At 47.0% G+C, this 17974-nt stretch overlaps 1 pseudogene; it reads right to left on the reverse strand.

Moving 5' to 3' along the window:
- Positions 1–453: 453 nt before the first annotated feature.
- Positions 454–17771, reverse strand: LOC149338929 (uncharacterized; annotated as a pseudogene).
- Between the last annotated feature and the right edge of the window lie 203 nt (positions 17772–17974).

Consider the following 17974-nt stretch of genomic DNA (forward strand, 5'->3'; position numbering starts at 1 on the left):
AGAAAATGCACCAAACGTCACCGAAATTGAAGTAATGTAGCTTACATCAGGAAAAATAGCCTTGAGTGCCAGCGAAAGAAAAACGAACGGAAATGATTCAAAGAATAAAAACGAGGCAAGAGTTACAAAAAAAAATAAAACAATTAAGAAGTTTATTTACTGGGCTAGTTGCTACTCGCTACCGCCCGATAAAAATGCGATGGCAATATTTATCAATGCGCGTAGCGGGAGGCTGCGTTTGAGCCAAGAAGTATTCAACCAAGTAGCAACTTGGAGATGATACTTGTATAGCATGCGGAAAAAGAGTAGAAAACATTCGACATCTTCCTCTAGATTCTGAAACTGTGCACCTAGATATCAAAAAGGACACGGTGAGCTTGCTATTACATTTAGTTTTTAAGGAATAATGAAATAAAAATTAACACATCCGCAGTTCAGAAAATGAAGATAAGACTAGAACTCTGGTAAACTGCAAGCAGAATGAGAAAATTGCACGAACTGCCACAGAAATCAAAATATTAATGTTCAGGACATAGAAAATAGCTTAAATGGTGGCAAAAAAAAGCAGAAAAGAATTGAAGGTTGAAGGTTTATTTCCGCAACTGGGTGTTGCGAGGACAGCCAGGGAAAAAGCTGTATAGACAGCTTGAGAGGTCCTGGCTTCCTCTTACAGTGCAGCATTATTCAGAGTAAGAAAGGCAAAAGTAGCAAATAAGAGCAAATTAAGGGAAAGTACTCATGAGTAGACACGAGGACAGCACTTCCGAACAAGCAATGAGCCGCTTCCCTTTCGCAATGTAGGCTCTGCTTGAATTTCTCATGCCTTGTTTATCAACCACATCCTTCGGCGTGACACGCTGGCCATCGTGACCGACTCACCGCCGACACTGGATCACTATTACGGCTGCGGTACTGATGGTGTGCTGGTTTTGCTTCCTGAATTCACGCCTATCCTGGACAGTTTTGGCGTGGATAAACACTATTTCAAGCAATCACCCAGATCGACAGCAGCATCCCCTGCAACCAAGTATTTAAGCAGCCAGCTCAACGTCTACCACTTCAATCCACACGTGAACTGCATTTTCGAACAAGCATTGAACTGCTTCCCTTTTCCAAGGTTTCCACAAGCCTTTCTTTATATATTGACACAAGTAACAGAGTCTGCCTACTACTGTTCTCTTGTCGACGAGTGCTGAGTGAAGTTATTTGTGAACGCTTTTTCATGACCTTCTTGTTCTTAACCGCTGGTGATGCTGAGAGCAGCTCTGCGCCCCCAGAAAGCGCTGGTATACGCTCACTGGCATAGAGACTATACCCGCTGGTCCCGCCGAACAGATGAAAGTCGATTTACAGTTGTTAAAAACGTTCGTATTCGCCCTGTGCAAAATTCAGAAACTCATAATGATTTAGCAGCTGGTGTCAAGGCTTTCAAAATTGAGCAGAAATCCAATCAAAATCAAAAAGACGGTTGCAGAGAAGCGTTTAGATGTACTGGAGGGAAATTTAAAAAAGCTTGAAGAATTCAGCCAGGAAGTTTAAAGCATCCGCACTCAACAACACTTTTGGAGATTTTAACTATCCTGACATAGATTGGAATAACCTTTATCAGCCTATTTTTATACAGAATGTATCACAGGAGTTTGTGGACGTGTGCTTAAATTTTAATCTTACTCAATTACTAACCCAGCCTGCACGCATCGCCGGAGATACCGCTAACCTGAGCCCGGGTTAAAGAACCTCGGGCTAAAAAGTTGGCGGCCTCGTTTACGGGATTCCCGGAGTGCGCAGGCACCCATATCAGCTCCACTTGGCAGGGTGGGGGTGCATCGGGCGAGTCCAGTATGCGAAAAGCAAGGACATGGAGTCGGCCTCATGGTGGGACGGGTGCATATTCCTCGGGAGCGGCCTGATGAGGAGCTCCTGGTGAAGGGGTCGTGGGATGGCGAGGAGAGTTGGGTCGTTGGCCGGTATTCTGATTCCGAGGAAGTCCAGGATATACCGACTTGTGGAGGTTCGTGTGAGCTTGATGTATTGGGCCTGTCGATGGGCCTCCACCAGTTCACCGATCGTGTTGTGGAGGCTCAGGCCAAGTAATCTGTCTGTGGGTGTGTTAAGGGGAAGATGAAGTGCTACCTTGAATGCTTTGCGAATCAAAGCATCCAAAAAGTTTATGTCATGTTTGGAAAGTTTTAAGTGTGGGGTAGTGTACAACACACGGCTGAGGACAAAGGCATGAATGAGGCGACATAGGTCGCGCGCCTTCTGGCCTCCATGATGTCCCGAAACCCTGCGGATGAGGCGCGATATCGCGCCTACAACCTGCTTGAGTTTCTTGAGGGTGGTGGTGTTTTTGCCATCGTTCTGGGTGTGCAGGCCCAATACACGGAGGGTGCCAACCTCAGGTACTGGTCACCATTCAGTTCAATGGCAATGGGGGAGCGGGGGCAGCGGTGGTTCTTAGGCCGGATGAGGAAGAGTTCGGACTTTTCTGGGGAACAAGGCAGTCCGATGGTCCGTGCGTAATTTCGACCACCTGGGGTTCTTTAACGTGCGATGTCAGTGCACGTTAAAGAACCCCAGGTGGTCGAAATTTCCGGAGCCCTCCACTACGGCGTCTCTCATAGCCTTAGTCGCTTTGGGACGTTAAACCCCATAAAACCAAACCAAACTTTGTTGACCAAAAGTGCGGTGAGGCGGAAGCCTCAAGCGCAGTGTTGCTGCTTGTGTCTGATGTGTGGTTAAGATGTTAAGCTTCGCCTCTAAGAGTGGAACGCGACAGCGTCTTGGAACGCCATCGCCCATTCGGCTCGAGGCCTTGCTCATCGGTAAATTGGTTTTTGAGGAAAGGAAATATTTCTCCTCGCATATCTCGGTGGACACCTGAACCTCGTCGTAAGGGAAGGGAGGAAGATTGGAGTGAACGAAGGCGCCGTATTAGCTAGACGCGCCTTTGTTTATTCGGAACCATCGAGCTGGCATGGCGGAGTGGTTAACGTGCTCGTCTCGCACTCCGGTGACCCTGATTCGATTCCCCAAATCAACCAATTTCGTACTCGGTTTTATTTATGTATGTGTTCGGAATAGATAGGTTAATTAGGCTAATTGGTCTTTATTATTGCTCTAATGCCATCTATCATGTCCTCTCACTCACCTGTCAAGTGATGGAACTCTCCAGAATGTTCGTCACAATGTCTGTGAAATGCCTAACTATTAATGATGGTTCACGATAGTTAAGCATGACTTGCACGTTTCGTGATACTAGTTAATGTATGGTTAGTGATAGTTAACGTGACATTAACTAGTACACTTATTAATTAGGTACAGGCGCAGTGCACAGTCCCACATGCCACTTCTTAACCACAACTAATTACCAATTAATCATTTAGTCATTAAGTACAATAACATAATCATGAAATCGCTTTATATCATGTTCCGATGTCTTTCGATTCCACCCGATTAAGAATCAATTGGCTACTGATTGGCGTATGTCCATATAAGGCATGCATCCGAAACGCGGACACCTTTGCTAACACGACTTGGTCACGACAGTATGAGGCATTAAAGGCTTTCCCCTTAATTGCACGTGCTTCCTAGCCCGCCGTACCAAACTATTTCGAAACCGCAAACAGACCCGGCCCTTTGCGGGAACGGACCTGCTTGAATCAATTAAAACGCAAATAGTTTCCTCTGGTTTCGCCCATGAGGGCTGACATTTTTTTGCTTGGTAATTCTTTCTTGCGAGTTGAGAAAGAAAGCTGGCACTGCTTTCTAAACATTCCGTAAATCTTGTAGTGGAAAATTTAAGAAGGTTTTCACACCACTTAAATAAAGAAAATGGCCTCTTTTACTCAAACACAGTTTAAAATTTTGTGGTAGGAGCAGCTTAGAGATTGTCCAATGCCCAGGAAGATTTCCCTTCCATCGTGCCCGCTGCCATATACTAGGGGTTACCGACCTCGGTAACCTTCCCTACTGAAAAAAGTTGTATGATGCAATAAACTCGTACAGTTTGTATGAGTTTATGATAGACTTATCATACAAATCATAGAAAATTATCATACAAATGTCATACGTTCCTGTGAAATCATAGTCATCATAGAGATGTCACAGATTATGATACAAATTTTGTGATATATCATACAAATTGTATGAAATTCTGTGAGGAAGCCTCTATTAGGTTATTGCATCATAGAACGTTTTTCTTTCTTTCAGCAGGGTTGGGGATGCCCACTGCGCGCTGACGCGGAGGTGGTGAGGAAGCGCGGCTGCGGCCGCTTAGCTGTTATTCAGCTAGCGTCCGCTTCCGCGGACGCGGTTGTTGCTGCGACGCGCGTCTTTTCATTTTTAAGGCGGAAGCCTTTAATGCCTCATCGTTGTAAGCAGGAGCTGTCGACAGAAATGTCACGCTTTTCAATTGGTCGAAACGGTCGTCACGTCACAGCGCGCGAATTTCCAACGGGGCCAATTGTACTTTGGCTACTAACCGTGCATCCAATTAAAGGGATCGTATAGTGATGCTTCAACTAAGTGTGACTGAGTTTAGTAAATTGCGTAATCAACCAATTAGCGTAATTAACCTTTCTAGCCAGACCATATAAATAAATAAAACTGAGTAGGAAATTCGCCGAGCTCGGGAATCGAACCCCGGTCTCCGGAGTGCGAGACGAGCACGCTACCACTCCGCCATGCTAGCTTTTTTTTTTTCTTTATTGCCTGGCTTTGGCTCATGACACTGCACAACAAAAATACACATAACGCTATATACATACGACACTGTCGTGGTCAGCCAGCACGAGACTGGCTTCGTCAGCTTAAAATTCTCGCAACATACACAACGGCTCTAGTCTTGAGAGCCACTCGGGAGGCTCCGCAGCTGCTTTTTGGATTGCAAGAAACCAGTCCATGCTTTCCCGAAAATAAATTCGGGCCGGTCGTGCGTCTTTGTCACAATGGTAGCCTGCCATTCTGGAGCGCCATATACAGTGGAGGCCCAAGAGCATTATGAGATCAAAAGGTGCCCCATCCTCATTATCAGTGCTTAAATAGCGAATTCTGTGCGCGTCAAGTGGTAGCTTTTTCTTTATGGTCCTTTGTAACACGTCCCAAAAATAAATAAAATAAAGTAATGTATCCCTTCGAGGATACATTACTTTCCGAGCTTCCGACGAGACCGCGGAACTCGCGCCAGCACCCAGGGAATACTCGGCCATACTACAAAACTATAGAGGCAGAAGAATGCGATATCCCCCTCCGCACAAATCTCTCAGCAGAGAGGAAGCTGTCACTTGGAGACAATTACAAACAGGCTCTTTCCCAAACCTACATATACTAAACAAAATGCACCCTACGATATACACGAACAAATGTCCCTGGTGCGACGAAAAACCTACACTATACCACATCACATGGGCCTGCCAAAACATAGACGTGGTCCCCAAAATACAAAATCCGAGTGCGGAGCAGTGGGAGACTCTGCTGTCCAGCGACCGCTGCGAAGACCAACAAGGTCTGGTACAGCGAGCTCAACGGGCGGCAGTGGCCAGCGGAGCCCTGGACTGAGGGCAACCGACCACTGATTAGAGGCGGACGACTTCGACAGAGAAGGCTCCTGGGGGTAGAACCAAGACGTCTCTGAAGATGCCCCCAAACCGCAGGAAAAACCATTAGTGTAAATAAAGTTTTCCCTTCCTTCCCTTCCCAGCAATGCAAAAAAACATGGTCTATTGTTTCAGGCTGTTTACAAATTAAGCAGTTCGAACTCCGCCATGCTAGCTCGATGGTTTGGAATGAACAGAGGCGCGTCTAGTGAATACAGTGTCTTCGTTCACTCCCATCTTCCTCCCATCCCGTTACGGCGAGGTTTAGGTGTCCACCGAGATATGAGAGACAGATACATTTCCTTTCCGTAAAAAGCAATTTACCGACGAGCAAGGCGTAGAGCCGAACGAGCGATTGCGTTCTGTGGACCCCCTTGCAGCGTTGAAAGACGCTGTCGCGTTTCCCTCTTAGAGGCGAAGCTTAACATCTTGAACACACATTAGTGACACAAGCAGCAACACTGTGCTTAAGGCTTTCGCCTCACCGCACTTTAGGTCAACAAAGTGCCCCCCTGAATTTTCTCTTTCCTCTGATCTTTTAACTCTCCTCTATCAGCACGTGGCAGCGGTGGTGGCTCGGCTTGAGCCAGTTGGCAGGCCCGAGCATTTTCCTTTTCATCATTCTCTCAGTCGAAACAACAACAACTGACGGGCTGCACATGAGGTTGGGAACACGGGGTACCCCTCAGGGAGCGGTGTTATCACCGCTCCTATTTTACATAGCTATGATCCGCCTCCTAAGATGATGATGATAAAGGTGTATTTAAAGCCACAATGCCTGAGTTGAAGGGAAGACTGATCGGGTCCCTAGTCCGGGACGACGTTGGTAAAAGCCGCTACCCGTGCCCTGGCTACAATTGCTCGTTGTTCCTTGAGGTCCGATCTGGACAGGACCACCTCCCAGCCCTCCCGCGTTGGCTGGTTTATGATGTCAATGCTGTCATTTTTCTGACAAGCCCATACCATATGGTATAAGTTTGCCTTCTGGCCACAAATTTGCACTGTGCCGAAAAGGACTCGGGCTCAATGGCGTGAAGTGTAGATGGATTATTGAAAGACATAGTTTCTAGCCTGGGAAGGTGACATTCTTCTGATTTACTAAGACCCTTAGCGGGCCTCGGGAGTGTCTGCCTTTCAAGGCGCAAGAGTTGTAATATTTCTGAATATGTTGTTAACGGAGAGGGGGAGCCTGAATCAGTAAGGCAGGACTTAGAAGGATTCCGGGGAAGAAAAGCTCGGGCCGCAACGTGTGCGCGGTCGTTTCCTTCAACTCCCTGGTGACCTGGTACCCATATTAATTCCTTCCGTTCAGCTGAAGTCCTACATTGACTAAGAATGTTACAGGCTAGCGGCGTGATTCTGCCACGCGTATAGTTTCTATAAGCCGCCTGGGAATCTGTAACTATGTATTTCGATGCGGAGTGCGTGGCGGCTAGGGCTGTCGCTACTTCCTCCATAGCCTGTGTAGAACTGAAAGCCCGTCCACGAGTTGCATTTGGTGCACCACTGAGATTGTTGATATTCTTTGTACAGGACCCGCAGCGTCCACGAAGAAGGCTCCTTCTTCTGTTTAGTAGCACTCGTTCATCTTCTTGCTCCTCGCCCCTCGTCTAGCATGATGATGCTCCGGGTGCAAGCTTCTGGGAAGCGGAAGCGTAAGGAATTTGCTCTTCCACTCTTTAGGTATATCTTGTCTCCCAGCCACTTGCTGCGGAAAGCTAATGTTTAAATCTTCTAAGACCCTGCGGCCGGTCGTAGCTGTGGCCAGTCGAATTACCTGGCTTGTAAGATGGGCGCTAATGAATTCATCAGCCGTATTGTGTACCCCTAGTTTTAGCAGATGCTCCGTAGATGCTTTCATGGGTAGGCCGATTGCCTTCTTATAAGCCGTTCGAGTGATAACGTCCAGGTGGTTTAGATCGGTCTTTCTCATACGAAGGTACGGGGCCACGTACACTATCCTGCCGATCACAAAGGCCTGTATTAGTCTAAGAGTATCCTGTTCTTGCATGCCGTTTTTCTTGTTTGTGATCCGAGATATCACACGGATGACTTGTTCGCACACCGTTTGGAGCTTGGTGATCACTGCTGCGTTCACACCCTCGTTGTTAATGAGCAGCCCCAAAATCCGTTTTGCTTCCACCTCGGGAATAGGTGTATCATGGACCGAGATTTCCAGCGTCAGTATCCCCCTTCCCTCGCAGGACGAGGAGCTCCGACTTGTCCCGGGAACAGCGCAGTCCACATTCTTCTGCACACTCTTGAACCGTACTGGCAGCCTCTTGGAGGGCCTCCTCCATCTGTCCCAAGTTTCCCTCTGTTGCCCATACGGATATGTCATCCGCGAGAGGGCGTGGCGGATTCCCCTTATGGCATTAAGCTGTTCTGGCAGGTGCATGAGGGCAACGTTGAAGAGCAGTGGAGAAAGGACTGCTCCCTGAGGCGTCCCCCTGGTGCCCATGGGTATCGCCTCGGACCTCGTGTCACCAATCCCGATGTGCGCTTGTTGATCTTGCGAGAAAGCCTTGATGTAATTAAAGGTACGCTTTCCGCTTTCCCTGTAGATTGTCTAGAATCTTGGAATGCTTCACGTTGTCGAAAGCCCCCTTAAGATCTAGGGGAACGATAACCTCCATCTTCAGCTGCAGTAACACGTCCTGGGTTGACAAGTGTGCCCTAAACCCAAAAATTGTGTGAGGCGTAATATTGTGGTCTTCTATATACGTCGAAAGCCGCATGTGTACCACCTTCTCCATCAATTTCCCGGCGAACGACGTAAGCGAGATGGGCCTGAGGTTATTGATGTTCACCTCCTTTCCAGGCTTGGGAATAAAGCTGACATCAGCCGTCTTCCACGCCCTTGGTAACTGTCCACTTTTCCAGCATTCGTTGATGTAGTGCGTGAGATGTTCAAGCGCTTGCCGATTGAGATTGACCAGCAATTCCACCGTCACCCTGTTGTTGCCTGGCGCCGTACCCCGCCTCATGTCCATAAGCGCCGCCTGTAATTCCTCGACTTCGAACACTCTGTCCAGGTCCGGATTGTCCATACCCTCGTAATCCCGTACTGGCTCCTTGTCTTTCACTGTGCAGAGGTACTTGCTCGCGAGGGCTGCAACTAGCTGCTGGTCCGTGCCCGCGCAGCCGTGTAGGGCTCTCTTGAGGTTGCGTGGCTGATCCCCGCGAGACTTGGAGGGCTCTATCAAACATCTAAGACTCCACGCCGCCTTGGTGCTAAGGTTGCCTTTCATGGAGTCGCATTTGGCCAACTAGTTGTTTTTGGTCAGGGATAGTGCATACTCTTCTGCTTGCAAGCTTAATTTCGCGACCTTGATCTTGAGCTTGCGGTTATGTTGTCGTCTTTTCCACCACCGTGTGAGACTTCTTCTGGCCGCCCATAGATGTAGTAGGTGGTTGTCAATGGCCGGGACTTCTTCTGATGTCTGAAGCGTACGTGTGAAGCGGTCCTTGACTGCCAGCAGCGACTCAGCCCACTCCTCGTACTTTTCAATGGGCGCGTTGAGCGTAGAGTCTTCCGCCTGTCGGAACAACGGCCAGTCCGTGAGCCGGGCATTCCCTCTCGTTTTGCGATGCTTATTGTAGTCGAGACTGATCTTGAGAATGCAGTGGTCACTCCCTAAGGTCTCCTGCGTGTTGTGCCAATCATAGTTTCTCGCTCCTTTAATCAGCGAGAGATCTGAACATGTATCTCTCGAGACACTGTTGCCAATCCTCGTGGGATGCTGCGGGTCAGTAAGAATCGTCGGTGCTAGGTCCGATATGGCCGCAGTGAGTCTCCTGCCCTTAATATCCTCCTTACTATATCCCCACAAGAAACTATACGCGTTAAAATCCCCCACAATGAGGAGAGGTGTACTTTTTGCCAATTGCGCGGCCTTTTGGAAAATCTCATCGAAAGACGCACCCCTGTTCTTCGGTCGACTATATATGTTCAACACATACGCACTTGTGCTAGTGCGTACGTTCGGTAAAAGCTGAATAAATGTACGTTCCACATCAGTGACTAACTCCAGCTCAATTGTCACAGCCGTGCAATCCTTATGCACCAGAATGGAAATGGATGAGCTGTTTTGATGCGTGCTGTATGGTCTGAGTTTGGCTTCGGTATTCAAGTCCTGCAGTACAATAATATCTAGTAATTTATCCAACGAATCTACGTATTGCTGTAGCGAATCCTTCTTCTCTCTAAACCCCCGGCAGTTCCACTGCAAAATCTGCAATTTAGGAGGGCGGGTCATGTTGAATACTAAAGGAAATCGCGCTTGCTGCGTCCACTCCGGTGACGGGCGAATCATCAGCTACAAGCTGTCTATTATCCACCCGGCCAGTTAATTTAGAAACCTTCGTCCGCGTACACTCCACAAGCTCCTGAAGTTTCCGATCGATTCTGATTTCAAAGGCTTGCAGCTTAATCAGACGGGGCTCCAAGATGAACTCTAAGACCCGCTCTACCCTGCCTGAATGCCCCTCTGAATAGCTGCCTGAACGTTTTTCTCAATAATAGTTTGTAGAGTTCCTTCGAGGCCAGCCTGTATATTTTGCATTACGCGAGCTTCAGCATGCATCGCTCGTTCAGGAGCGTTCAGCGTACATTGCTCCATAATAGCCTCAATCCTGGCTTCTTTCTCTCTCGCACCGGCCCCCTTATCGGTCTCCGTCGCCACTGCGTTACTGTTTCTCTCCTCCTCCTCCTTTTTTGCACCCTGGGGGACAAGAGTTAGTGCCTGCTGAGTAGCAGGGAGGAAAGCATCCTCATCCATTGCAGGTACATCAGGCGTTTCTGGCATATTTTCCCCCCCTGCCGATGTTCTCAGTTCCTGACTTTTAAACTTCACTAGTTCCTCTTTTATTCCGCTATTTTTCTCCTTAAGTGTCTCAACAGCCAACGTGGGAAGCGGAGAAGCGGCAACTTGTGCCCAGCTCACCTTGCTGCCCGTGGTTTCCTCCGATCCGGCTCTTCCCGATTTCTTGTCACCTGGACAACCGCTTCCTTCAGGCCCCTACCGGGACGCCCCCGTTGCGGTCCTCGCTGCGGGACCCGGCGACGGATCCCCATCCGCTCCTTCTGCGATTGCGGCCCAGGCCCTGAATTCTTTCGGTCCTCTCTGGATTGACGCTGGTTGCTGGATTTCCTTCCGCCAGGCTTCTCCCTTATAAAAATTTGTATAGAAAGTCCATAGACTGTCTATAGACTTTAGTCTATGAAGTCCATAGACTGTCTATAGACAAATCCTTTAGACTGGTCTATAGACAGTCTATAGATTTATGGCCATACACTTTTAGTAGACTTTTGTCTATAGACAATCTATAGACAAATGTCTACTGAAAGTCTATAGGTCTATAGGAAGTCTATAGACACATGTCTATAGACAGTCTATAGACGATCTATAGACTTATGGTCATACATTTCCTATAGAGTTGTCTATAGACCGTCTATAGACACTTGTCTATAGACGGACTATAGACGACCTATAGACTTATGGCCAGAGACTTCCTGTAGATTACGGTCTATAGACAGTCTACAGACAAGTCTACTGGTCCAGTAGACATATGTCTATAGACTGTCTATAGACATTCCATAGGTGTGTGGCCTGGCAGTGCTATAGACCATTGTCTATAGACAGTCTATAGACCTCTGTCTACTAAACTATTGGTAGACCATTATCTATAAACTGCCTATAGACAGTCTACAACCGTTGAAAAAAGTCACCAGACAGAGTTCACAAATGACACAATCAATATACTTACAAATTTAGTTTTATTTCCAAGCTATCCGGGCTGGGAATATGCAATACATGGACCATAAGAATGCACCACAATAACATAAATGTTGAAAGTAACAGTCCGGCTAGTTTCCTCAGAAGCATTCTTGAGGCCTGTTGTCTGCAGTCAATCATCCGGGCATGTTCACCTACAGCACAAAGGAAAAAAATAACAGAGGAACTGAAAAAAAAATTCCCATTCCATCTCTACACATGTGCTTTACAATGCAAGGCATATCCTGGCTATGCCATTCTAGAAAGGCAATCTTGATCTTTTGGTTTGGTTTTATGGGGTTCAAAGACCCAAGGCGACAGGCTGCGTGAAAGGCTGCGGAATAGTTTCAGCCAACTGTGCAGAGTACACAGGCCTTTAGCATTTTGCCTCTATTAAAATGCGACCGCCTAAGCCGGAATCGAACCTGCATCTTTCAGGTCGCCAGACGAACATGATAGCCACTGAGCTATCAGGCCGGCACAATAATTTCAGTAAATACACGACAGATTATAAGTGTCTTCATAAAACATTGTAACAAAGACCCATAATCCCTGGAGCACTCTACTCTGAATCCAGTACTGATACTGATTTCCGTATGGCAATAAATCCTTTTACATTATTTGTAACAGAAGACTTCGAACAATTGTGCCACATATCTGCATTGACTCGCAAGGAGTTGTTAAGAATGCCACCTCCATAAAATACAGATTCAGTGCACCTTACACAGGGATCCAAAAAGGAGAATATTGCAGCATTTATTCTTATAACCGCTATAGAAGAAGAACTTCAAAATACCCTGCGTGAAGCCTGGTATACCCGGCCAAATTTTTAACTGGCTCTGGTGTTGCATCGTTAAATGCACCTTGTAAAAAAGGTGCCTTTTAGCTACACTGCTGGCATATTCATGCTGTAATTTGACGAGTGAAATGTCATTTCATGGTTCCTTTTTGTTCATATAATGTTTGAGTGCAGTACTTGCGTGATTAGATCAACGTTATCAGAAATACTCGTCTGCCACTACGAACAGCTGAAACAAGCGACAGACGCAGCAATGAATCTGGTCCATACGGCCTCATCCTCTGGGTAAACTACCACTCCATTCATGGCGGACAAGTCGTTTACCCAGAGTAAGTGCAAATGCGCCACCAGAACCATTGCTGCGTATTCCGCTTGTTTCGGCTGTTCGTAGCAGCAGACGATGAACATTTCTGATAACTTTGATCGAAACACGCAAGTACTCCACTCAAACGCTATCTTAACAAAAAGAAACTATGAAATCCCATCTCACGTGTCAAATTACAACATGAATATTCCAGCAGTGCAGCCAAAAGGCACCTTTTTTACAAGGTTCATTTATCGATGCAACACCAGAGCCAGTTAAAGATTTGGTTGGTTTATGGTTTATGGGGTTTAACGTCCCAAAGCGACTAAGGCTATGAGAGACGCCGTAGTGGAGGGCTCCGGAAATTTCGACCACCTGGGGTTCTTTAACGTGCACTGACATCGCACAGTACACGGGCCTCTAGAATTTCTCCTCCAAAGAAATTCCAGCCGCCGCGGCCGGGATCGAACCCGCGTCTTTCGGGTCAGCAGCCGAGCACCATAACGGCTGAGCCACCGCGGCGGCTAAAGATTTGGCCGGGTGTACGTAAGCCGATACACAAACGGGCACAAGCTATACAAAACCAGGCAGGCAGAAGCAACCAGTCCACCACAGATTTGCGCCTATAACTTGAAGCACAAAGATGGAACAGCATACTCGTACATCTGCGCGCGATCTTAGAAACAAGCGGGTTGCAGCGCTTCCATGCCGCGCTCACAAAACTCATACAGCACACAGAGGCTGCAGCTGCGCCGTTTCAAAAGCAGTCGCGAGTTTGAGACAACAAATTACTGTCACGTTAAAATACCGCCTGAAATTCACTTAGTTTTTCCTTCAAGTGCAGCCCCAACAGCGCAGTAAAGCGGAGTGTTTCTTGCATGGAGGTAGCCTAACCCAACGCTGCTAGAAAAATCAACGAAAGCATTGAACGCGCTCAAAGTAGGAAGTATTTAAATGAAACAATTAACGCCTTAAACAGGCGCAGCTATAATAACACGAGAGCTTAATTTAATTTTAGGCGCAAATAAGCGGCGAATTACATCGGCGCTTTCGTAACTTAGCAGTCTGAAATCAGAAACACATACTTTGCCTCTCGCGCGTATTAGAGAAATCTGAGCACGCGTGAGCGGGATTCATGAACGAACCACTCGGAACGAAATGTAAGCCACCTCTTGTCGAGCCGGCCTTTACCCAGCTTTCAAAATGAAGTAAGTGCCCGCAGGCCAGCGGGGGCGGCCAACGGCTCTGATGACAGACATGGAGGAATCCGTACGTGTGCAACGAAGGGGAGACGGGATGGAGCTCGTGGGTTCTTCGCGGTGTTTGAGCACGCCGGCCATTCGCGCCGGCAATGAATTTTATACCATCACACTATAAGCATTCCTCCAGCGCCGCTTGACTACAACTTTGACAAGCGTCTCGCGCTCCAGTCTGTAGCGTTACAAGACACCTTTGCTGAAACGTCGCCTTCCACGACGCGCACCGAGCGAGCGTCCATACGTGGCAAGGAAATGCACACCTCAAAAAGAACCGCACTCCAAGGTCCAGACAGGCGATAACACAAAGATTAGAAAATAAACGTAATCCACCACAGAACGAGAGTGTATGTAAGTACTTTTTCGGAGGTGCGAAGTAAATTGAGCTCACACGGCGCTAACTAACGCACAGTTCAATTTCGGCCGTCATTCACAGGCTAAACGACATTTCTGGCCGCGCATCTACCTTGAAACACGAAAACTCTAGCAGACAGCTCGCGAGGAGCGGCTTATCATCAAGGGCATCGCACAGACTGCCTTTCCGCGCGTTAGTAAAGACAGCGGCACAGAGATAAGTGGCATTAGTCGAGAACCCGATGGCTTCCGCCTTAGAAACGAAGATAGAACGTTTGTCACTGCGCACATAATCTGTTCTGCACACACAACTCTGCTTAGAGTGGTTTAGGAGACCAAATGAATAAAATATAAACGTATAGACTTACCGTAAGTGGACGATGAAGCTGGATTTTGAAGAAAACGTAATCCGCGAACAAAACGCCGACGCCACCAATGCAGCCACGCACAGGGTTGTTTGCAGCCCGAATGATTTTCCACCGTCTCGCGGTAAAACGGTAAAACGTGAAACAGAAACCCATTTCACGGTCGTATTTTTATCGCTCGCACTCTTGCCGTGTGCAGCTTGATCTGATATCCAAGACCACAGAAGGCAACTGGTTTATAAGCGTAAATTCTTCGCATATCCTCTAAAAACCTTATTGTTTTCGTGAAAACAGAACCGAAATCTAACTGCTTGACCGTATACGCGCCGCATCTCCCACCGAATAGTATGTGGTACAATTCTCAAATAATAATTATAATGTTGCATAGCATAACGTCTTTCTTGCATGTGTTCGTGTTTAGAAAACTGATATGCTCGACATCAGCGTGTCATCGGCTCCGAAGCAACAGGTGCAAGGGTAGGAACGAAAAAATACTGGCTTTGTGATTGTTGCGTCGGTGCACTTATTCACGTGAATACAACTGCAAAGGTATAAATGGGAGATGTTAATCGCACAGAGGACTATTCTGAGGTGTTTCTAAGGGATGGGCGCTTCCTTGAATTCTCACACCCGTCTTTCCCCCTTTATTTTCAGGACATTTTAAAGAGAAATGTAGAAGCGTTGATGAAATGTTTCTGATTTCAGCGCGTTGGACAGTAACGATCGAAAGATGGAATGGAATTGTGTCGAGCGATTACTCTAAGGGACAGCGTATTCATTGATGTAAAACAGTTTGCGGCGCCCTTACTTCAGGAACGGCTGCCTTTCCGCGGCTTACTTGTTAGCATTAAATATTTAATTGTATTGACAATATACGTCACGATATAACGAAAAGGAGCTTGTCAAGGCTCCTGAAAATATACAGGAGGGTGTTGTAATGTCCTCACGCAATACTTTTTTAATTTCCATAATAGCGAAGGAGGTGGAGGACTCCCGACATAGTTGCGGTCACCAGATGCAGGTCCCCGCAGCATGCAGTGCAAAAAAAATTGACATTGTTCTATACTTAGTCGAAAGTCAGTGTATCGAACATTGTTAGATAAAATTAGGATTGTTATAGACTGGTCTATAGACAGCAGACTATCTATAGTCTACAGCGCATAGACGAAAGGAAACTGAGGTAGTTGTAGACTGTAGTCTATAGAGAGTGTATAGACCGTCTATAGACGAAAGGAAATTGAAGCAGCTACAGACCGTAGTCTATAGAGTCTATAGACCGTCTACAGACGAAAGCAAATTGAGGCTATAGACCTTAGTCAATAGACAGTCTATAGACCATCTAGAGACGGAAGAAAATTGAGCCAGCTATAGACTTTAGTCTATAGAACGTCTATAGACAAAAAGATATTGAGGCAACTATAGACCTTGGTCTATAGAGAGTCTATAGACCGTCTATAGACAAAAGGAAATTGTGGCAGCTATAGACCTTAGTCTATATCGAGTCTATAGACCGTCTATAGACGAAAGGAAATTTAAGCAATTATAGACTTTAGTCTATAGAGAGTCTATAGACAAAAGGAAATTGAGGCAGCTATAGACCTTAGGCTATAGCGAGTCTATAGACTGTCTATAGACGAAAAGAAATTGAGGTAGTTATAGACCTAAGTCTATAGGGAGTCTATAGACCGTCTATAGACGAAAGGAAATTGAGACAGCTATAGACCTTAGTCTATATCGAGTCTATAGACCGTCTATAGACAAAAGGAAATTGAGCCAGCTATAGACCTTCGTCTATAGATAGTCTATAGACCGTCTATAGACAAAAGGAAATTGAGCCAGCTATAGACTTTAGTCTACAGAGTGTCTATAGACCGTCTATAGACAAAAGGAAATTGAGGTATTTATAGACTTAAGTCTATAGAGAATCTATAGACCGTCTATAGACTAAAAGAAATTGAGGCTGCTATAGACTTTAGTCTATTGAGAGTCTATAGACAAAAGGAAATTGAGACAGCTATAGACTTTAGTCTATAGATTTTCTATAGACTGTCTATAGACAAAAGTAAAGGTCTATAGGATGTCTATAGAGTCTATAAAAAGTCTATAGAAAGTCTATAGACCATTTTTATAAGGGCTGCCCGGCTCCGGCACTATTCCTGTTGGGGGAAAACACAGCGAAGTCCTAAAACACGGACAAAGAAGAAAGGCAAGACGATACTGCGCTGTCTTCAACTCAAGAGTTGAAGACAGCGCTGTATCGTATTGCCTTTCTTTGTCTGTGTCTTAGGAGTCCGCTGTGTTTTTCCCCCAAGATGAACTACCAACAAGCCCGCTCTTCCATCCTTGCAACCATTCCTGTATTTCCAGGTGCAGTCCGCGGACTTCGTGAGATGGCCGCCCCCGCAGACTAGGCATCAGGGCTGGCACTCGTGCCGTTCTTCTTGGATGATGTTTGCACAGGCCCGGCAGAGTTTATCTCGTGGATTAGGGCAAACGCCCGCTCTAAGTCCCACTGTTCCACAGCGGGTGCAAGCTGGTGTGGTCTTCCGGTAGAGACGAACGGGCACAGCCTCTCCCCAGTAGTATACGTTGAATGGCACTTTACGGCCCTCGAACGTAATCACCGCCGCGTTCGACTCTCCTAATTTCCTCACACACACCACGGGAGTAGTGCCTGGCGAGTAAACAGCTTGAGCAATATCAGCTTCGGACACTTTAGAAGCCACTTTAATTACTCCACGGCACGTATTTTCGGGCATCTTGAGGTAGACTTGCACCGTTTGTAATTGGCCGCCAATCCGTTGACTCTCCACCGCGAGGACTCGCCGAATAAGCGCTGCGTCTCGAATTTCAACAGTGACCATGTTCTGATTCCACGCGGGCCATATTGCAGGCGCTTTTGATTTGCGTTCGATGCCGGCAGCAGCATATATAGCATCTCCTATCTGATGGGCACCCTTGTAATTTGACAAATTCAGCGCTCCCTTAGGTTTTACGACGACAACAGAGTCCTCAGTACCGAACTTGGGCACCACTCTCGTCTCCAACGCTTCGGTTGAAGCGGTTTGCTTGGCGCCGAAGTGGAGTCGTGGCCGTCAGCAGCGTCTCCACCGCGCAAGCGTTCCTGGCGTTCCAAGCTCGCGCGCCTCGCGGACGCTCGCTCTTGCTCTTCTAATTTCTTCCGAATAGCATATTCGGTGGCTTCATCGAAGACTGGTTTCTTCGTAGCCTGTAGCTCCACTACTTGCATCCTTTCCGGGTGACAGCTTTCAGGGCAACACAACTCAATTAAGACATGATGTTGGGCTAGTCGGTTCATGGTTAGAGCGAAACAAAACTGCGCGAAGAAGACGGGACAAAAGAAAGGCACGAATACACACACACAAAGCGCAGACTCTTGACTGGCACGTTGGCAGTGCGATGAGGTTAACATAGGTAGTTGCCGCTTGTCCCTTGTTCATAGGAAGAGTGGTAGAGCCCAGAGTAGAAGAAATGTATCGAAGTAAGACATGATGTTGGGCT

Source organism: Amblyomma mixtum, chromosome 6, assembly GCF_055824585.1.
Source record: "Amblyomma mixtum isolate Tamu chromosome 6, ASM5582458v1, whole genome shotgun sequence".
Classification (NCBI taxonomy): domain Eukaryota; kingdom Metazoa; phylum Arthropoda; class Arachnida; order Ixodida; family Ixodidae; genus Amblyomma; species Amblyomma mixtum.